The following is a 22,702-nucleotide window of genomic DNA, read 5'->3' as shown; positions in this document are numbered from 1 at the left end:
GAGCCCAGAGATGACATACCAAATTCTAATTAGAACCATAAATATCCAGAGTTGCATGAAGTGTCCACGCTTTCCAAGCACAGCTTTAAACTAGTATCTCCTTCAATCTGCTTAGACCAAGTCTAGGAAGTAGGTAGAAGAGGAACAATTGTCCTTATTTTGTAGATGACAAAGTTGAGGTTCAAGCAGGTTAAGGGGCCTGTGAAGGGCACCTGGACGGTCAGTGGCTGAGCCAGGCATAGGGAAGGCCCCTCCTCCCAGCACCTGGGTCCCCTCCCCTCCCCTTCTGAGGACATGACACATGATTCTGTGCAACTCCACATCTTCCCTCTGGTGGGTGGACAAACTAGGCAGCTTCAGGGATAAAGAGGCAAGAGAGAGAACCTCTAGCAAAGAGTATCGGCAGAGGTCTAAGATAATAGAGCTAGTAATAGTCCTACCCTTCTCTTTGCCCCCCCCGACCCCTATCAGAACTAAAAATGTCAGTCTTGCCTACACTAAAACAAGCCTGTTTGGGATCAAAACACCCGCGTTGCTATCTTCTTGCTCTCATTGTTTATAGGACACAGGAAGGCCAAAGGTCCCCAGCCTTCAGCGTGTCCCCAGACTCCCTTTCACACAGCCTACCATGGCCTATCCGACTTGGCCCCTGAAACCTCTCAGGCCTTTGGCGAGGGGCCCAGTGGGAAGGCAGAAACAATCTCTCTTCAGAGTTGGAGTTTATGTCTGATAATTCATCAGCCAGGCATTCGCAAGTCTTAAGGGTAGGTGTGATTTTCAACCTTAATGTTTTAATTTCCATGCTGGGGCTCCACCCCTGGAGATCTGTGGTGGGGCTCGCATTTCTTCAAGTTTTCCAGGCATGCTAATGGGTTAGCCAGAGTGGCAAGGATTTGTGGATCCCCCAACCCCAAAGACAGGTTACTTCTCTCCATTCTGTCCCACGTAGAGAGACTTTGCTCACCCTAGATTAAACATGTTATGTGAATTTCATTCCACACAAATTAAGTTGTGTGTAGGAAGTGCAGGCTGGAAGGGAGACTGGTTCATTTCGTGGTTCTACCACTTGCCCCTCTCAGACAGCCCATGAGTGTGTTATGGGCACAGACCTTTGGGTTTGCCTCCCAACTCCACTGCTGATGAATTCAACACACTGCTAAATCCTTCCCAAGCCTCAGCTTTCTTATCTGTGACATGGGGCTGTGTTTTGTAGAAGGGATGCAGGGCTGGGAAGAGGGCATACTTGTCTGGCCCTGAGCATGGGGGTCCCTGTAAGGTTTGCGTCCTAGGCACCTCACTTGCCTCACCTCGGTCCTTGCTCTGAGTGGGTGCAAGGAGATAGCACATGCTCAGTGCTTAGCATCGTGTCAGGTGTAAGCCAAGCACTCAATAAATGGTGAGCAGGAGCCAAGAGGTGGGTCTACTACGTGCCTCTCAACTCAGCCGATTCCAAATTGTTTTATTCCACCCTAACAAGTGAAATTCCATTCCTTTCTATTTAACTCAGGTCAACAACCCAATTCCATCCCTCCTCTCCACCCCCCAACTCCTGCAGCTTTCCGAACTGGCCACAGCAACTTAATTTCACTCAGTTCAATTCTTCTAACATCCCCCGACTCCCAGAATTGTCAGATTCAATGACCACAAACACGCAGGGGGCCCAGTTTAGATAATCAGGGAGCAATTATTTTAGCATCAGTATGTCCATGCTATGTTCAAGTTTAAACTGGAAATAAATCAGATCAGGCGTAGTGTTATTTGGCCGCGCCACCACCTGCCCTTCACCGCTCAGGCAGAGTTGGGCTCTTTGCTCGCTGGGGCTTTTTCTGCCCGCCTTACGGCATTTACAGTGTAAGACAAGTTTTAAGGGCTCCCTGGCAGACTGGGAGCACCTGGAAGACGACACTAATTCATATCTCTGTTTCTATCACTTAGCATAGCTCCCGGGACTGTTTGAGGAAGATAGGAAGGAAGGAAGGGAGTGAGGGAGCGAAGGAGAAAGAAAAGGAAACAAGGAAGGAAGGAAAGTTTGGTTGTCCACTCATCTGATTTCGCATATGAAAATGGAGAAGCAAAAATTACTCCCTCCTTTGTGCTCAACACTTTGTAATTTCAGTAATTAACACATGCCCAGCGTTTTAACATTTACAAATAGATTACACATGTTTATCTTATTTAATCTTCATATTAAGGCTTTTTTCTAATGTTTATTTATTTTTGAGAGAGAGAGACAGCGCGAGCAGGGAAGGGGCAGAGAAAGAGGGAAACCCAGAATCCCAGGCAGGCTCCAGGCTCTGAGCTGTCAGCACAGAGCGCAACACGGGGCTCGAACCCACAGACCTCGAGATCATGACCTGAGCTGAAGTCAGACGCTTAACCAACTGAGCTACTCAGGCGCCTCTGGTTTTTTCAATGTTTATTTATTTTTGAGAGAGAGAGAATGCAGGAGCAGGGGAGGGGCAAAGAGAGAGGAAGAGAGAATCCCAAGCAGGCCCCACACCCCACACTGTCGGTGCAGAGCCCGACACAAGGCTTGAACCCACGAACCATGATATCATGACCTGAGCTGAAATCAAGAGTCTGACAACCGACTGAGCCACCCGGGTGCCCCTTCATAGCAAGACTTTAGAATAGGTCTTACTTTTAACCGCAGGCGGCAGAGTTGGTTGCCCACTCACCAGGTATTCCGGGGGTCCCCATCTGTCTCCTTTTCCGTGTGAATATTGGGCCTCGGCTTTGTTCCTTCTTCCTGGGCCTCAGAGAGGGTGGGCGCTGCTCCCCGATTCCCAGATCTCGGAGCAGCACAGGGCAGGGTGGGGGCACTCCCTTTGCTAGTCGCCAGTTAGGCACCTGGCACAGTTCTAGAGGGATGCAGGAGCAAGTCTGGTGAAGGGCTTCGAGGAATGATTCTCCTCGCTCTTCACAGAGCTGCTGTTCTGCTCCTTGGCTGCTGGACGGTGTTGCGTCTGAGCTTGAGGCCTGGAGGAGGAGCAGTTATCCTGAGCAGACACGGGCGGAGCAGGGAGACGGAAGGAACCTGGGGGCTGGAGAACAGCCTGGAGCTGAGAGAGCCCATCCTGACCCTCCTCCCTCCCACTTCTCCCTGCGAGACTCTCGATTGTCTCAGCTGTTGTGAGTTGGGTTTTCTGTTCTTTGCAGCTGAAAGCATTCCGCTCGACACGCTCCTTCTCATGGGTGAGAACAAATTGAGGCATCAGAAGGGAAATGACTTGCCCGGGCCGAGTAGCTGGTAAACCGCAGAAAAGGGTCCCAGTCCCAGCTGTACCTGAGTTCAGGTCCAAGGCTGCCTCCACTATGCCTCATGCCCCTCGCTCACCATCGTTCCCTCCTTGGAGTTTGCCCCCTTAACTCAGATTCCCACTGTTCAGCTGTGTCTTTGGGTTGAGTAAGATATCGAGGACCTTCATAAAAATGCAACTACATTTGTATTTCACTTCTGAACGTGTATGTCTGTGCAGTGTGACGGATTGTTCTTTTCTCCCCTGAGAAGTAACAATTAATCCACTTTATTATATCAGCAGATTATCTTTTTTTTTTTTTAAATCTAATCTTGTCAAACAGGCTAACATACAGTGTATACAGTGTGCTCTTGGTTTTGGGGGTAGATTCCCGTGGTTCATCGCTTACACACAACACCCAGTGCTCATCCCAGGTTACCATGTGGATACACTTGCTCACACAGGTGACTTTTCTTGTAGCCCAAAGAGGGATTTTTCTCCTTTTGAAAACACATTTTCCCCAGAAGGATGAAACATTTTAAAAGCATGTATTTTCGTAGTATGTAGGAATTACAAATAATCTTTTTTTTTTTTTTTTTTTTTTTTTTTTAAATCACAAGGCACAGGCCTGGTCAGCAGATGTGAGGGCTTTAAATTTGCTTTCAGGTCTCCCTTCTAATTTATTCTTCATCTTTCACAAGTGGTATCAGAACATAAAGATTTCATCCTCCCTGCAGAGAATTAAAAGCACTTCACGTGAAAAATCAACTTTTTTTTTCCTAATAAGAAAAATAGTGTGATATCAGGGATTGTGAATATAATTAATGCTGCTGAATTATACACTTAAAAATGGGTACAATGGCACATTTTATGTTATGTATTTTTTACCACGATTTAAAATTTAATAATATATCAAAAGCCTTAAGTTATATACTTTAAATGGGTGAATTGTATGGTAAGTGAATTATATCTCAATAAAGCTGTTAAAAAAAGTAGAAAGGGCTATTATTTCCATTAAGAAAATGTTGTTTTCCATTGGCATTTACGTTTCTTAAAAAGTGACCTGATGTGTAAATCATTTCAACTTCATTAATAAAAGGGACCCATGTGTGATCACCCATGTATAAACATCAGTGGTAGTTATCACAACATTTATAATAACTTCTTTGGGGTAATGTTTTATTTATTTTGTTTGTTTATTTTTAGTTTTTTTTTAATTTATATATGAAATTTATTGTCAAATTGGTTTCCATACAACACCCAGTGCTCATCCCAAAAGGTGCCCTCCTCAATACCCATCACCCACCCTCTCCTCCCTCCCACCCCCCATCAACCCTCAGTTTGCTCTCAGTTCTCAACAGTCTCTTATGCTTTGGCTCTCTCCCACTCTAACCTCTTTTTTTTTTTTTTTTCCTTCCCCTCCCCCATGGGTTCCTGTTAAGTTTCTCAGGATCCACATAAGAGTGAAACCATATGGTATCTGTCTTTCTCTGTATGGCTTATTTCACTTAGCATCACACTCTCCAGTTCCATCCACGTTGCTACAAAGGGCCATGTTTCATTCTTTCTCATTGCCACGTAGTATTCCATAGTGTATATAAACCACAATTTCTTTATCCATTCATCAGTTGATGGACATTTAGGCTCTTTCCATAATTTGGCTATTGTTGAGAGTGCTGCTATGAACATTGGGGTACAAGTGCCCCTATGCATCAGTACTCCTGTGTCCCTTGGATAAATTCCTAGCAGTGCTATTGCTGGGTCATAGGGTAGGTCTATTTTTAATTTTCTGAGGAACCTCCACACTGCTTTCCAGAGCGGCTGCACCAATTTGCATTCCCACCAACAGTGCAAGAGGGTTCCCGTTTCTCCACATCCTCTCCAGCATCTATAGTCTCCTGATTTGTTCATTTTGGCCACTCTGACTGGCGTGAGGTGATACCTGAGTGTGGTTTTGATTTGTATTTCCCTGATAAGGAGCGACGCTGAACATCTTTTCATGTGCCTGTTGGCCATCCGGATGTCTTCTTTAGAGAAGTGTCTATTCATGTTTTCTGCCCATTTCTTCACTGGGTTATTTGCTTTTCGGGTGTGGAGTTTGGTGAGCTCTTTATAGATTTTGGATACTGGCCCTTTGTCCGATATGTCATTTGCAAATATCTTTTCCCATTCCGTTGGTTGCCTTTTAGTTTTGTTGGTTGTTTCCTTTGCTGTGCAGAAGCTTTTTATCTTCATAAGGTCCCAGTAATTCACTTTTGCTTTTAATTCTCTTGCCTTTGGGGATGTGTCAAGTAAGAGATTGCTATGGCTGAGGTCAGAGAGGTCTTTTCCTGCTTTCTCCTCTAAGGTTTTGATGGTTTCCTGTCTCACATTCAGGTCCTTGATCCATTTTGAGTTTATTTTTGTGAATGGTGTAAGAAAGTGGTCTAGTTTCAACCTTCTGCATGTTGCTGTCCAGTTCTCCCAGCACCATTTGTTAAAGAGACTGTCTTTTTTCCATTGGATGTTCTTTCCTGCTTTGTCAAAGATGAGTTGGCCATATGTTTGTGGGTCTAGTTCTGGGATTTCTATTCTATTCCATTGGTCTATGTGTCTGTTTTTGTGCCATATTTTTAGTTTTTTAATGGTTGTTTATTTTTGAGAGACAGAGAGAGAGAGAGACCTCACAAGCAGAGGAGGGGCAGAGAGAGAGGGAGACACAGAATCGGAAGCAGGCTCCAGGCTCTGAGCTGTCAGCACAGAGCCCGACGTGGGGCTCGAACTCGTGAGCTGTAAGATCATGACCTGAGCCCAAGTCAGTCGGAGCCACCCAGGCGCCTCTATTTTTATATCATTTGAAACTTTCAGAAAAGTTGTTAGCATTTTACGTGTTCTTAAAATAACATAGGACACATATAGACACACAAAGGGGAAATTTGGACAATCTAAAGTAAGTATTATGCCATGCCATCAGGAGAAAATCCCATCATACAAAATAAACACAACTTTGAAATAACTAAAGAAATGCCACCACTTTAATACAATTGAGGTTCAGCATACAGCGGTTTCACTACCCAATGATAAAGCGCCTGGGCTCCTCACAGGTAAGGAGTTTGTGTATTACAGTTATGTGCTCCACATTTTTACACAAGGAAGCCATTCAAGCGCATACTTCATTTATTTATTATTTTTTGAGAGAGAGAGAGAACATGTGAGTGGGAGAAGGAGAGAGAGAGAGAAAAAAATTTTTTCTTAATTTTGAGAGAGAGAAACTCTTAAGCAGGCTCCACACTCAGCACAGAGTCTGAGTTGGGGCTTGATCCCAAGACCCTGGATCATGACCTGAGCCGACATCAAGAGTCTGACGCTCAACGGACTGAGTCACCCAGGCTCCCCCAAATGCATACTTTAAAATGGGAATACACTTAATACATGGCCTTTAAATTGTTTTAAAATTTTTCAGTGCAGGGGTGCCTGGGTGGCTCAGTCGGTTGAGCGTCTGACTTCAGCTCAGGTCATGATCTCACAGTCTGTGGGTTCGAGCCCCGTGTCGGGCTCTGCGCTGACAGGTCAGAGCCCGGAGTCTGCTTCAGATTCTGTCTCCCTCTCTCTTTGCTCCTCCCCAACTTGTGCTCTGTCTCTCTCAAAAATAAATAAACATTAAAAAAAATCAATGCCAACATCTACAAATATGCACTTCTTGCAGCAAACTCCTATTTTCTCTTTCATAGGGTTCTGGGTCCCCTCCCCAGCTTCACAGCTCCCGCAGTGTATCCCTGGGGGAATGTCCTTTTCCAGCCCCTCTTCTCTCCCTGTTCCTGCCCTTCCAGGCTTGGAAACCCGAGAGGGAAACCAGTCTTCTCCCACAACTGACTGACTGTGATGGGGAGGAGGTCCCCCTGGTTGCTCTAATTGCTGATCTTTGGGATGGCCAGGGGACCTTGGTCCCTGAGCTACCTCATTGTCAAGAGGTTCCGTGTGGATGGGTAGAGTAGAAGCTCCATCCAGCCCCAGTGTGACAGGAATCAAGCTCACGCAATCCCTTTGACATCGGTCGGCGCAAAATTGATCAGGCTCCCAACTTCCGGCTGCCTCACTCCGCCCCACTGGCGGTACCACGCTGCAGCTTGCTCTCCCTGTCTCTTTACTTTCCAGCTCTGGAGCCCCCAGCCATACCTTTCCAGAAATGGGATTAGAGGATGTTGGTTTGAAACCCTCTTAGGAACTCACCTGGTGTAACCTGAGAAGGGTCGGTGCACAGAGAGTTCAGAGAGACTGAAGGAAGAGGCAGCCACTCCAGGTTGGTCCTGGCAATTTTAATAAGCAAAGGGAACTTACATATGAGGCTCATCTGGCTGCAGCAAGACCAATAAGTCCCTGCAGCCGCCCTCCAAACCCTTACAACTTTACAAAGAGGATTTAATTGGGATTAGTCACGCCTACAAAGCAGATGTTCTCAACACATCACTGTCTCAAGGCCAGGTCCTTGGTGCTGCCTCTGGGAGCAGGAAAAGCCAGCAGAACTCACTTTCCCAGGCCAGGGGAGGAGTGAGGAGCCTCCCAGTGCCTGGGTCTGGCTTATAAATCAATCTGAGGTCATGTCTTTGTGATGATATTCCCCAGCAGAGAAGTGGCCCTGGTCCCTTCTAGCTAGCTCACCCTAGTGAGCCTCCTCGTCACCTCCCCCAGCTCTGCTCAGGCCAGCAAGCTCTGAGGCCCTACAAAAGATTGTCTCAGGGTCATTATCTTGGTACTTCTACTGTTGGCCTTTATGCATGGGACCAATCAGGGGACCCCCTCACAATGGCAGGAGACGGCAAAAAAGTCATCTCAATTTACAAACGTGCTCACCCCTCAAAGTTAATCATCAATCCCCCTCCCCCAGTGCATCTTGCAGGGACCCAGGGTGGAATCATGGGGCTCGGGTGGGAGAAATGGGGTGCTGATTCTCTAGAAATGATGTTTTGCATGTTAGAAAATTTGTACAGGGGTAGCTGGTGGAGTTGTTCTAAAAATGTGAGGTTTCCAGCTATGGGCTCTCATAGGCAATTCTGGAAAAGAGGAAAGATCCCACCGTCATGATATGTTGTTCAAACATAGTGAGGCAGTGCTACCCCGGGGACATTAATGAGCAGAAAGAGGGGCAGGGGTTAGGGGTGGGGCTGAGGTAGGGCTGCTATTTGAAGGAGACACCTGCTGGGGAGCAGGAAGGAGCCTTCCAGCCAGGGAAGAATGTTTGCTAAGACTCTGGCTTGAAAGGATAGGGCCTGTTCAGGAAAGAGCCTGGGAGTGCCTGGGCAGGGAAGAGAGATGATTCTAGCAAGTGGGTTGCAGCCAGTTATGAAGGCTATGGGGGTCCACATAAGGAGCATGGGCTTCTGTTGGCTTAGTGGGACACTCCAAGAATCTTCAAGTAGGAGAATAACACCATGGTATTTTTTGTGTACTGTCTCCTTATGATAAAGACTATTACAATGAACTATATAAAGTTTCTACTTCTAACATGTTTCTAAAGTCATAGGATATACATCAATATCCCAGAATGAAAATTCCCATAGGATTTTATTGATATAAAATTTATTTAATTTACATAAAACTATTATTTATTTATAACTAATAATTAAAAGTAAATACATTCTTTGTGTAGCTATTTTAATATAGAAACATAGTATATATTTTCATTTCTACTGAATTATAAGCCCTGCTAAATAACTATGAAGTCTGAGCAAAACTGCCAAGTCTATAAAAAAATAAAATTCTATAGAAAACCATTTTTTATTTTATTTTTTTAAAGTTTATTTATTTATTCGGAGAGAGAAGACAGTGTGAGTGAGGGAGAGGCAGAGAGAGAGGGAGAGAGAGAATCCCAAGCAGGCTCTGCACTGTCCGCACAGAGCCCTACGTAAGGCTCGAACTCACAAACTCATGAACCATGAGATCATGACCTGAGCCGAAATCAAGAGGTGGACACTTAACCAACTGAGCCACCCAGTCGCCCCTAGAAAAACATTTTTTAAAATTTCATTTTCCATTAAAAAAATAACTTTGTTTTGAAGAGCTTCACCTAGAAACTACTGACACAGAGCTGTGCTTATACGGCATACAGGATTTTCCCACCTTGCAGTGACACAGGTAAATGAGTCAGTATTTTTTTTGCTGTTGGAAACAGTAACCGAGTTTCAGAATAAAAGTATTTTCCCTGGTTCTTCACAACTCACTTTGAATATTGTGTGGCTATTTCTAAAGCTACCTGTACTTCCTGTTCTTATTTAAAAAAAATTAAATCTATGGAAGAGTGGCAAATAATACAACACTTGCTTACTCTTCAATGAGATTCGCTAGCTTTAACATTTTAGTGCATTATATATATTCTATATATTGACATTTTGGAAGATCATGGGCACGGGTTTTGTAGCATGTCCCTTAATTTGGATTTGTCTGGCTGTTTTGTCATGATTAGGTCCAGCTTACGAGTTTTTGGCAGAAACAGTGTGTCCTCCTCAGTGCATCATACCAGGAGGCACATGATGTTGGTTGTCTCATTAATGGTGATGTTAACTTTGATCAGTTGGTTAAGGTTGTGTTTCTAGATCTTTCAACTGTAAAGGGACTCTTTTCACTTTGTAATTAAAAATACACAAACCAGGGGTGCCTGGGTGGCTCAGTAGGTTGAGTGACCAACTTCGGCTCAGGTCATGATCTCACGGTCTGTGAGTTCAAGTCCCGTGTCGGGCTCTGTGCTGATGGCTTGGAGCCTGGAGCCTGCTTCAGATTCCGTGTCTCCTCTCTCTGCCCCTCACCCACTCATGCTCTGTCTCTCTGTCTCTCTCTCAAAAATAAATAAACGTTAAGAAATAATAAATAAATACACAATAATAAAAAAATACACAAATCATTGGGGTGCCTGGCTGGCTACGGTCATTAGAGCATGTGATTTTTTTTTTTCTTTTTTTTTGAGCGTGCAACTCTTGATCTCAGGGTGGTGAGGTCCAGCCCAGGTGTAGAGATTACTTAAAAACAAAATGTTAAAAAATTTTTTTAAATACACAATCATTTATTAGTATAATAGTTAGAAAATGATGATTTTCTTACTCATCATTTCTTCTACATTTATTATTTGACAGGAAGAGCTTTCTTTCTCCTTACTGTTTCCTATCCCTTAATTAATTATTTATCTATTTGTATATCTGTTTGTGTTTGTAAGTATCAATATGGGCTAATAGAGTCTTTGGATGGATAACATCTTATAATCTTTTACAGTTATTATTTATTTTGATGCCCAAATTGTCTCTGGTTTGTCCAGTAGGTAACCTTTTCCCGCTGTTTTGTTTTTTTTTTTTTAATGTCCCTATCAGCTTTTTTCAAATTAATTGGGGTATTTCCCATCTACTAAAAAATTTCAAAACCCCCTCATTTTCTGGTCCTGCAAGATGTTCCAGACTCACCTTCTACTTCCCTGCCCAAGTCCTGGAATCAACTATTTCTCTAAGGAGCCCTTGGTGCTTTTACTGGACAATGGTGTTTGGAAACCAATATTTGGGTGCTGAATGTGATAGAGAATGCATTTTAGAAAAATGAAACAGAACTCAGCACGTTATGCACGGGCAGTTGCACAGGGAACCAGACAAAAGGCCTTCTCCTTTCTTGTCTTTCCTGGGAGGGCACTTGGGCCTTAGTGGCCTTACACTTAGCAACACGTGCTTCTCTGAGCTGGGCTGGCTGCCAGAAACCCAATTGCAGAAAGGATGGAGCCTTCTTTATGGCCTCCTGCCCTCTTTTGCTGCCTCCTGGGTATTGAAGTCCCTCAGGTTCCTGCCTTTAGTGAACCCGAGAGCTTGTCCTGCTCTGAAACTTTCCAGTTCCCTAGATCCAAAAAGGTACCTCCCCGCCCCCCCCCACCTCTCCCAAGTGCTCCAGGCTTTGGAAATAGGAATATGAAGATTTGCACTCAAATTGTGGTCCCTCTACCTGTGTAACTATGTATTAATGTTCCTGGGCCTCAGTTTTCTTGTCTTTAAACTTTCTTATCTTTCTTATCCTTACTATCAAAAAACAAATTACCGTGAAAGTGCTTTGTGAACCATAACACCTCCATAAAAATGTAAGAGGTCATTACTACTATAAATTAAATCTTCTGATGTATTAATAGCTTAAGGAGTTAATGCTCCTGGGTTATCAAGGCAGCCTGATGAGCCGGGAATCTCTTTGAAGCCAGAGAAATCCAGTCTGCCATTAATTACTTGAGTGCCCTTGGGGAAAAATCACTTAAACTCTCTGGGCCTCAATTTCTTCATCTATAAAATGGGAACACAATACCTACCTGTAGTTTGTTACTGGGTGTCTGCTGAGCCCCAGGCTTTCTAGACTGACCAGGACTGGAGTGGGAAGGGGAGGGGAGGAGAGGCTTGAGGGTTGGGGTGACATCACTACTTTAAACTCTCCAGGTGACTCCAATGTTAAGTGAGTTAATAAACCTAACTCCTGTGGACCTTTCTCCTCTCTCCCTTTGGGACAAAGACCCAGACTAATGGTGGCACCCCTAGGCCTGGGGGCAAGGTGATGAGGAGGGCACTTCTATATGGGCAAGCCTTTCAGAGACTGCCTCTTTGCTGAGTGTATTTAGGTTGAAGGTTTTTTTTTTTTTTTTTTAAAGTTTATTTATTTATTTTGAGAGAGAGAGAAGGCATGTCAGCAGGGGAGGAGCAGAGAGAGGGGGAGAAAGAGAATTCCAGGCAGGCTCTGGGCTGTCAGCACAGAGCCCTACCCGGGCTCGATCTCACTACTGTGAGAACCTGACCTGAGCCAGTATCAAGAGTTACACGCTTAACCCACTGAGCCACCCAGGCTCCCTGAGGTTGAAGTTAAGTGACATCATGCTGATGCCTCTGTCTCTCATCACCCCCACCCCAGGTACATACGATCTTATTTTTAAAACTCTCCTTAATGATAGGTATATACTGAAATGTTGAAGCTGCCTGTTCAAAACATCAACAACATACTTAAATGTGTAATAAGCACATTATGCATTTAACCTGGGGTTACACAGAGGCTTGTCATCTTGACCATATGTTGTGCTGTCGGGGAGAGGTTTCCAGGAAACCACGTGGGTGCCCTCCAGCCAGACCCTTCAGTGTCGGGCTGGTCCCCGGCCCAGGTTTGAATAATTTTGGCTTGGGAATTACAATGAAGCTTTGTGTTTATATTATGTTTTTGCTAGCACGGTTTTGGAGCTGCTATAATTTAGTGCCTCTACTGCCAGAGATGGAGGGCGGTGTCCCCTTGCACTGTCAGAGGGGTGACGGAAGAGAAAGGGAAATACCCAGGAGTCTTGGCTGCTAAGGTCCAACCTTCCTCCCTTGAGCAGAGGTCTTTGCTTCCTTGAGATCTTTCCCTTACTGCGCAGATCTTGCAATAAATAGTGCAGGTGGTTCTCAAACTGTTTAGGTGGTAAACACCCAGAGGTTACGGGGAGGTTTCAGCTACTGAGCATTGACCTTCTATTGCCAGTTGCTTCATGTGCATTATTGTGTCTAATCGGACCTATACCCTGCAAGCTGGATATATCCCTACGTATTTTCCAGTGATAAAAACCAATGCTCAGAGAGGTGACAAAGTTGTCCAAAGTCACACAGCTAGTAAGTGGCAAGACCAAGCTTGGAAACCAAGTCTGATTGGCAGACTCCAGGGGGGAGGAGCCAACATGGCGGAGAAATAAGGGGATCCGAAGTTTCCTAGTCTCACAAACAAAGCAGTGTCGAAGCTAAAGGACTTTGAACTCCGAGAGTCCGGGAGGAAAAGAGGCAGTCGCGCTCCCAGGGACCCACCGGGACAACCTGACGGGCCATAGGACTACTTCAAGGAACAAATCAAAGCACACCTAGTGGAGGGTTCAAAACATCACCACGAGTAGGGAGATGAAGTAACCAAACTCACAACAACAGAGAGCAAGTAACACTCTCGAAAAAACACCTCCTGAAGGGCCAGGCCCTGGACAGTGCATGACCCCTCTTTAATATAGTAGTGCTCACAGGTGCAGGACACATAACAAGCTTTTGAAACACATATGGGACAGAAAACTAACCAAAATGATGAAATGGAAGAATTCACCTCAAAAGAAATTCCAGGAAGAAATGACAGCTAAAGAATTGCTCAAAGCAGTTATAAACAATATAACTAGACAAGAGTTTAGAATAACAGTCATAAGATTAATTGCTGGACTTGAAAAAAGCACGGAAGACAGCAGAGAATCTATTGCTGCAGAGATGAAGGAAATAAAAAATAGTCATGAGGAATTAAAAAATGTAAATGAGGCGCAAAATAAACTAGAGGCAGTGACAGCCAGAATTGAAGAGGCAGAGGGGAGAATAGGTGAATTAGAAGATAAAATTATGGAAAAAGATGAAGCTGAGAAAAAGAGAGATAAAAACATTCTGGATCACGAGGGGAGAATTAGAGAACTAAGTGACTCAATGAAACAGAACAATATCTGTATCATAGGAGTTCCAGAAGAAGAAGAGAGAGAAAGGGGCTGAAGGTTGTGCTTGAACAAATCACAGCTGAGAACTTCCTCAGTTTGGAGAAGGAAACAGACATTGAAATCCAGGAGGCACAGAGAGAACTCCCTTCACACGTAACTTGAATCGATCTTCTGCACGACGAATCATAGTGAAACTGGCAAAATACAAGGATAAAGAGAGAATTCTGAAAGCGGCCAGGGATAAACGGGCCTTAACCCACAAGGGTGATTGGCAGACTCCACTTTCAATGTTCAGCTACGTGAGTCCACGAAGCCCAAATGATCCAGCTCCACCAGCTCCTCTGGTTTACAGAAATACGAGGGTTCATAAGCAAGGCTTGCCCCTCCACAAAATAATCAAGCCAACAAGCAGTACTTGCAGAAGTCCTGCTCTCCTTCCAGAATGATTTTGTCTTGCCTCTATGACCACCACCACGCAGACGTGACAATAATTGTGTTAAGAGGCAGCAAGGAAAGGCATTTCTCTCACTCTGGCACCAGGGGACTGTTCCCAACCTGATCTGGAAAGCTCATTTTATGGACACATCTAGAATACACCACAAGCCATCAAGACTTGTCTCCGGATTTCACACCCAAGGTGTCTACTCTGCTTTTGTGCCCATCCTCTCCTAGTCCCTCTGGGCAGCAAAGCAGAGTTGTAATGAATTTGTCTTAAAATCCAGTCTTGATTTAAAAAATTCAGGTCCATAGGGGCATCTGGGTGGCTCAGTAGGTTGAGTGTCTGACTCATCATCTTGGCTTGGGTCATGATCTCAGAGTTAGTGAGTTTGAGTCCCTCACCAGGTTTCTTGATGACAGCACGGAGCCTGATTGGGCTTCTGTGTGTGTGTCTCTCTCAAAATAAATAAGTAAACTTAAAAAAAAAATCAGGCCCATAGAGTTTTAGATTCATAGCATTTTAGAGCTGGAAAGGATCTTAAAGATTAATGATTTAAATCTCCTTTATGTTGGGATGAGCACTGGGTGTTGTATGGAAACCAATTGGACAATAAATTTCATATATTGAAAAAATAAAGAATAAAATAAATAAATAAAAAAGAGCAAACAACAAAAAAAAATAAATCTCCTTTATGTACAGTTGGGGAAACTGGGATCTCAAGCTGTGTAGACACTGCTGAGGTTACACTGTGAAATTACTGTCCAGAACACGGCATTACTGGGGTGCCTGGGTGGCTCAGTCAGTTAAGCATCCGACTTCGGCTCAGGTCATGATCTCATGGTTTGTGGGTTCGAGCCCTGCATCACGCTCTATGCTGACAACTCAGAGCCTGGAGCCTGCTTTGGATTCTGTATCCGCCCCCCCTCTCTGCCCCTCCCCTGCTTGTGCTCTCTCTTTCTCAAAAATAAATAAACATTAAAACAAACAAACAAAACCCACAATTCTTTAAAAAAAAAAAAAAAAAGACCACGGCATTACTAAGAAAGGCTAAGTCAGGTCCTCCCTTTCCCCTTGTCATTGTGTCCCAGAGTTTTATTCCTGACACCTTGATTCCCATTCTGGAACCTACTTCTGGGAAGACTCCATCAAGGGATGAGGCAAGATGGGCAGGGCCTGTGGCATCTATGGGTGGGCACAGAGGAAGGGATGGGAAGTCGCCCACCCTCAACCTCAGGCCACAGCTCAGGATCAAATGTAGCTTGGTGAGATGTTGGTTGCAGAGCATCTTTGCCCCAGAAACCAGGAGTGTTTAGATGCCACAACTCCATGTGGCAGGAGAGGGATGGGGCATTTGGCAAAGTCCCTCAAAGGGAGGCCAGTGTGAGCAAGCCCTAGTGACAGGGGATCCAAGGCCTGGGTCCTGGTTCCCACTCACCCGGAGGACCAGCTCTGATCTTGACAGCTTTGGCCCCAGCCTCGCCCCTGGCGTATGGCAGGTGCTTAGTGCATTATTGCCTTTGAAACCCCCTGCAGAGCCACACATGGGATCCAGGTGCATTTTTGAGGTTTCTCATCTTATTTGGGACAAAGAAGAGTATCTCGTTCTTACTCCACAGGTTCAGCTCTGAATGACTTTGCCTGTTTTTCAAAAACCCCAATCTATCTTTAAAGGAAGAAGATTGGTTACTATTGATAAGATTCAAAGGAAAGTGTCACAGACTTTGAAGGCATTTCTACAGGAAGAGTTCCCAAAAGGCTTGGCCCAGGGTGGTGATTCTCAACCCTCAGCATGTTAGATCCGCCCGGTGAGATGTGAAAAATCCCCATGCCTCGGCTCTGCCTGCCCAACTCAATTGAATCTTGGCAGGTCGGGCCCGGCATCAGTGTATTAAAGCTTCCCAGTGGTTCCGATGTGCCAGGTTGCGACGCCCAGTGCAGGAAGTGGAGTCCTCCAAGGTGCTTCCTTTGAAAAGAACAGCAGTGGTTTGGAGGGCTTAGCTCCTGTGTGATTGCTGCAAACTAACCTTAACCACTTGGTCATTCCGGTTTATCCCTGGCAGTGGGCACACCTCGGTTCCTTTCATTGATCTCATTTACTTCAGGTGCAGCCGATGTCCCGGACAGCAGCTTATAGATGCCTCCAGCCTGTTACACACTTTGAAGTGGAAAAGGAAAAAATGGTCTGTAACAAACCGGAAGGATCTTGCTGTCATTCGTCACTCCACTGTTTGGTCCAAAACCGTTACTCTCTTTGCTTCTTCCTCTTTGCTGCTGGAGAAATCCCCAGTGTCTGCTGGTGATCTTGGGAAAGTTACTTGAAGTCTCTGGGCTTGGATTTCTTCATCTATAAAATGGGAATAATACTGGCCTCAGAGCATCAAAGGAAGGAGTAAAAGGAAATTGTGTTGGTTAAACACCTGGCCCAGGTGAAGGCACTCACTGAATAGTAGCTAATGTTTATATTCACTGAGTTGCCCGGATCTTCATTCTAATACAAAACACCCAAAGAGTTTATTTATTGATTGATTTTTATTTATTATTTTTGAGAGAGAGAGGGAGGGAGGGAGAGGGAGACAGAGGATCCAAAGCAGGCTCTGCGGTGACAGCAGAGCGCCTGATGCAGGGCTCAAACTCACGAACCACAAAATCATGATCTGAGCCGAAGTCAGACGCTCAGCTGACTGAACCACCCAGGTGCCCCTTCAGAGAATTGATTTTTAAAGAGGATACTGTGTTGGTCAGGTCTATTTTAATGTGCCTAAGAAAGGTGAAGAATTCCCACTTCTTTACTCTTCACCGCTCAGATGTGAATGCTGAGTTCACAGTTAGCCACTTACAATGGTGGTTGGTTGTCCCTCTGGTGGATGTGAATCCAACATTGTCATCACAGGGGTGGCCACAGTGCAGTGCTATAATGGAAACCCAAAGGTGAGAAAGTCCTTTAGTATACCATCTTTCACAATCGAAAGGGCATCTCGAATCTCTGACATGCTTTCAGGTTCTGACTGCTTTCAACATCGGGGACAACAGATCTGAGCAGAGATTCCCTCATCGGCAACGGTCCTAACCCCTTACGCTTATAAGATGTTTTCAGACTTCAAATATTTCCCTCATTCATTGCAGCAACCATGGGAAAAAGGCAGGGGAGCCTTACGCCCATTTAACAGATAGAGAAACTAAAGAACTAACGTTTCTCCACAGAACAGGGGCTGACATGTCCGGTATTTCCAAGAAAGTACTCTGACGCCAATAGCCCCACGAGGAGAGGTCGAGTCCACTCAGTAACGATGTGCTATTTCTACCCTGGGCTGGGCACTGTTTGAGTGTCGGGAAAGACAGTGAAGGGGACAGACTTAGTGCTGTCCTCACGGAGCTGAATCAGGAGAGCCACTCTCGGTCTCCAATTTGTTCCTCTGCTCAGGATGGTTCCTCTGTCCAACCTGACCTTAGCAAGGAGTCTCTAATGTAAATCTCTACCAGGCAGGTGCTCCAGAAAAGGCAGCTACTGTTGTTCACCAGCCAGACCCAGGCCTCCCCCACGCCCACGGCTCATGGCATGCCATCCCGTTTGGTCAGCGAGCGCCCTCCGAGGCTGGTGATCAGAGCCCCACACATGTCATCGTTCCCGTCTCAGACATTTGAGGTCTGTGGGCCAAGCCAGAGTCCGGCGGCCAGAGGCCCGTCCTCACTTGGCGATCCAAAGCTAACAGAGGAGCCTCCTTGGCGGTTATTCCCCTTCACCACAGTTTGGATTACAGATCTCTGGCCGCAGGCCTGGTGACTTCTGTGTCAGGTGCTGAGGTGGAAAAGCAGACTCCAGGGAGGCTGGGGAGCTATTTTCGTCTGTCCTGACAGCTTAAAACACCAGCTTCTCTTGTGCCTTATTTAGATGAATAGTCTTGACCTAAAAGAAGTCAAAGCTGTGACTCAGTTGAGCTCCCAAGTTGCCCAAAATGCTCTGGGCTCCCGTCTGGGGCTATTCTGAACATCTTTAGATGGTTTAAGGTGGACGCCATGTTTGGGCAACTGAAAGAGGTTTTGGAAATCATTCCCCTGGATTCGGGGGCCAGAATGAGAACCACTGGGGTTTGGGATCCCCATGTGCTGTTTTGGCCCACTCTGGTTTTAAATAGCATGGGTGGGGTGTGGACCTGTCCATTCAGAGAAAAACATGTTTCCATCCTTCTGAGCCACAGTGTATGGGACTTGTAGACATACCAAGGTGAGCCCAGAGACCAGATCCCATCTGAGGAGCCACAATGCTATGTTCACCAGGGCCACGCTGCCTTGCAGGAAGGGCCGTGGCAAGGTAAACACACTCATTTCAAACCTCTTCTCAACATCAGGCTGGCCTGAGGAATAGGCCAAGTTCGCCTCCCGTGTCCTCTGATGCCCTCTGATCACGGCATGCCCCCTTGACCCGGCCCCCACTGTTGAGTCCTGTGTCTTCCTTTCCAGGACAGTAACCTGTCCTCCAAAATGGTCTGTTTGCCTTGCCATAACCATACCATTCAACTGCTACTTTTGGGGCACCCGGGGGGGCTCAGTCGGTTGAGCATCTGACTCTCGATTTCGGCTCAGGTCGTGATCTCGCGGTTTGTGAGTTTGAGCGCCACATGAGGCTCTGTGCTGTCACCACTGGTGTTTGGTGTCTGTTTCTTCCTCTCTCTCTGCCCTTCCCCCACTTACTCTCTATCCCTCTCTGAGTAGATAAAAACAAAACAAAAATGATTGCTTTTTCTTCATGTGGAACCTCGAGTGGCAAGAGAAAAATGTGTTCTTCACGTTGTCCCAGCGTCCAGCCTGCCCTGTCCCGGGCTCTAAGCAGGATGCACAGACAAGAAGAGGTGGCCTGCTGTGAGGGCAGATACGTGGGTTCTGGGGACTTGGTTCAAATCCCACCCAGGCTACTTCACTTCCTAGCTAGGTGACCACGGTCTAAGGCTCTTCACCTCTCAGCCTTAGTTTCCCCTTCTGTGACAGCATCATGGGTCACAAATCTGAAGAAACATTCCTACCAATGGCTTCAGACAAACATAAGCAATAATCGCGGGCCTGGTACAAGTTTTGAAATCAGCCTTTGGTCTGACGTCACTGCCAATAGCACCCCACAGTCCACCCCAACACTGACAGGCTTGAGTACGTTGCATTTAGTGGTATGCCAGCGACGCTCGGGAGCACATGGGCAGTCGCTGCAGTGTAGGCTCGGCAATAGCCAGACTGGCTTGTATCTGAGGGCTTCCGGTTCCTGGCTGAGTGGTCTTGGGCTGGTATCTTGGTTGCCTCATCTAGAAGTGAGGGTACTAACAGTGCCACAGGTATCTCACAGTATCTCACAGTGTTGTGATAAAGATGAAATGAGTTGATTCATGTGAAGTTCTTAGAACTAACGCCTCGCATCAAGAAGGCACTCGATAACTATTAGAACTAGCAGTTTCCATGTGTGGAGAATGTTCAGAGGCATCATCTCATTTGCGTTTGATTCCTACAACATCCTATGACGGGCAGAGAATCCTATCCATTTACAAATAAGGAAACTCAGATTCACATGATGACACATCTCATCTGAGGACAGAGGCCAGTTTTCTGACTCCAACACCAGTGCTCTTTCTATTGTTTTCTGCCACATGGACAAAAGTACTCTTTTTTTTTTTTTTTTTTAGTGTTGATTCATTTTTGAGAGAGAGAGAGAGAGAGCGCATGAGCTGGGGAGGGACAGAGAGAGAGGGAGACCCAGAATCTGAAGCAGGTTTCAGGCTCTGATCTGTCAGCACAGAGCCCGATGCAGAGCTTGAGCTCATGAACCACGAGATCATGACCTGAGCTGAAGTAGGCCGATCAATTGACTGAGCCACCCAGGCGCCCCCAAAAGTATTCTTAAAACTAAACAACAAAAGCCCATTAGAGTCAAGTCATAGGTCAATGTTTTTGGAAATTCTTGTCAAGGGCTAGACAAAATCAAGCCAAGTTTTAGATGTGACTTTTGAGTGATGGGTTCCCCACTCCAATGTCTGCAGCTTTGTGGAGTGGCCAAGTCACTCTGAAAATTAAAAAATTTGGTTAAAGGCAGAATCCAATATTCCAACCTGAAAAACAGCTCCAGAAATACAGAGCAGTAAATGTAACCTGAACCCTGTGCCCACGGAAACTTTGATAGCAAGGCACTGATTACTCATTCTGTTCCTCCATCCATCCTTCAGTCTGTCCACGCAGTCATTCTTTCATCCCACGTGTATTTATTAAGCTCTGACTCTTAGGGCCACCTCTTGAGTTACTTATGGCTCGCCCAGTGGTCACAGTTAGCTGTAGCCAGGAACAGTGGCCCTGGCACCTCTCTTCAAGGGGCAAACTTGGCTCAAAGCCGCAGCTTGGCCTCCCTGGTTTGCCCCTTCCCTCCTTCCTTCCCTTTTAATCTGGGCCAGTGTCCTCAGACGTGGCAAGGATGGTGATTTCCCAAAGCACGTCTATTATTTTGTTTCTATATTTGGCCCACCTGGAGGTCATGCATTTAATTTCAAGGCACCATTAGACCCTGTTTTTTCTTGGCTTCTTAGAAACAAGGCACCCTAGAGCTGCCTCTTGGGTCCTCGCCTACCACATACAGCTGGTTACACCTACAACCTCTCATCAGAAGAGCTCAGAATGATGCCTCCCTGCTGCCATTGTCAGGCATCCGTGCCTGAGTCACCTGGCTGTTGGGAACATGGGTGTCCCAAGCTCTTCTCCACTGAGTGGGTGGGGAAGGTGGGGGAGGGGAGGCTGAGTGTCAGCAAAATGGCAAGCACTTAGCACTAGAAGGCAGGAGACCTAGGTGCTTGCTCATTCTTGTCCTAGATCTCTAGTAACTCGCTTGCTCTCAAACCCTAGGCAAGCGCTTTCCCCTTTCTCCAGTTTCTTTATCTGTATCTCAAGGATAGGCACCCACCCGTGGCTATAATGGGACCACTAGAGGCAATATGACATCACATGCTAAAAGGTACCAGTCCTATCTAAAAATTAGTTATTATGGATGACTGGTTGCTATAGGGACAAAAGAGAGTCCTGCTGATTCAGATATCTGACCCCGCCACTTGCTTAATGCTTTTAAGATAAACCGCCCTCTGTGATTCATGCCCAGACAGTTTTAGAAAAAGTTGAGAAACCAGAAGTCTGTCACACAAGTTCATACAACTCATATGGCAAGTACTTAGAGATGATATCGATGTTGGTGCCTATGGTTGTAAAAATGCCACATGGTTTCAAAATACTTAGTGTCTTAAAAGGCACCAGTATAAGAATATTCATCAGTGTGGGTAGGTCTTTTATGCTTCTTTTTCTCATTGTGCACACATTTCTGTTTCTTCCTATACCTATTCCACTTCATTTATTTTATTTTAATTTGAGAGAGAGAGAAAGAGAGCACGAGTTGGGGGTGAGGGGCTGAGGGAGAGAGAGAGAATCCCAAGTAGGCTCGACGTTCAGCACGGAGCTGGACGTGGGGCTTGAGCCCATGACTGTGAGATCATGACCTGAGCTGAAATTAAGAGTCTAACACTTAACAGACTGAGCTGCCCAGGTGCCCCCCAACTTCGTTTATTTTTTAAAAATTACTTTGCCTTATTGAGGGGGACACCTGTTGGGATGAGAACTGGGTGTTGCATGTAAGCGATGAATCACGGGAATCTACCCCCAAAGCCAAGAGCACACTGTATACACTGTATGTTAGTCAACTTGACAATAAATTACATTAAAAAAATTACTTTACCTTTTTATTCCCATTTCCCCTGGTATTTCTCCCCTAAACTGGTCATGACTAAAAAACAAGGTTAAAAACCACAATTCAAGGTTCATTGTCCTTACCTATATGTATTGAAAGTTTAAATATCCTGTTCCAATTTTTGAATTGGATGGATCGAATATTTTATGAATGGTGAAGCCATCAAGCAGAAAAGCTTATTTTTTGCCAACATACTAGAATTTTTACAACAGAATGTTTTGGAACTATTTGTAGGGGATTCTTTTTTAAATCCTCAATGAGAACAAAATCGTCCTTTAAGGGAAGATTTTTAGAAACAGCCGAAGATGGGTTTGGATTTGCCTCTGATGCTATAATGGGTCTATCCTTAGCACCGTCTAAACAGAGTTTCACTCCTTTTTCCCACCTCAGGCAAGTGCTCTACGCTCCATTCCCCAGTACCCTCCCATGTCCCATGTCACAACCAGCTCAGCTGTGAGGTCTGGGGAGGTAGCAGCCTTAGACCTGGGGGAAGGGGGACACTTGACCTGGGCCTCACACTTTATAGGGGTGCTCTGGCCCTTCTCTAGCCCTGGCCTTCCCCATGGGGTCAGGAGTTCATGGTGCCAAGTCACTATGCCCTCACTACTGGACCATCCTTAGGGTACCAGGAGCTCCCACATTCCCTACCCAAGAGCCTCTAAGCTGCATGACCTCCCTCTTAGATTACACTGCTGCTGTGCTTATCCTCGGCTGAGGAGATATCAAGGGCAGCTGTTTGTGAGTATGAAGTTTGTGTGGGGAGTTGGGGTGCCGAGATGCATTCACCTAAGTCCCCTCGTGGTATGACATAG

Source organism: Herpailurus yagouaroundi, unplaced genomic scaffold (genome assembly GCF_014898765.1).
Source record: "Herpailurus yagouaroundi ecotype Mexico unplaced genomic scaffold, PumYag 184, whole genome shotgun sequence".
Classification (NCBI taxonomy): domain Eukaryota; kingdom Metazoa; phylum Chordata; class Mammalia; order Carnivora; family Felidae; genus Herpailurus; species Herpailurus yagouaroundi.
Note: the sequence above shows the minus strand (reverse complement) of the source record.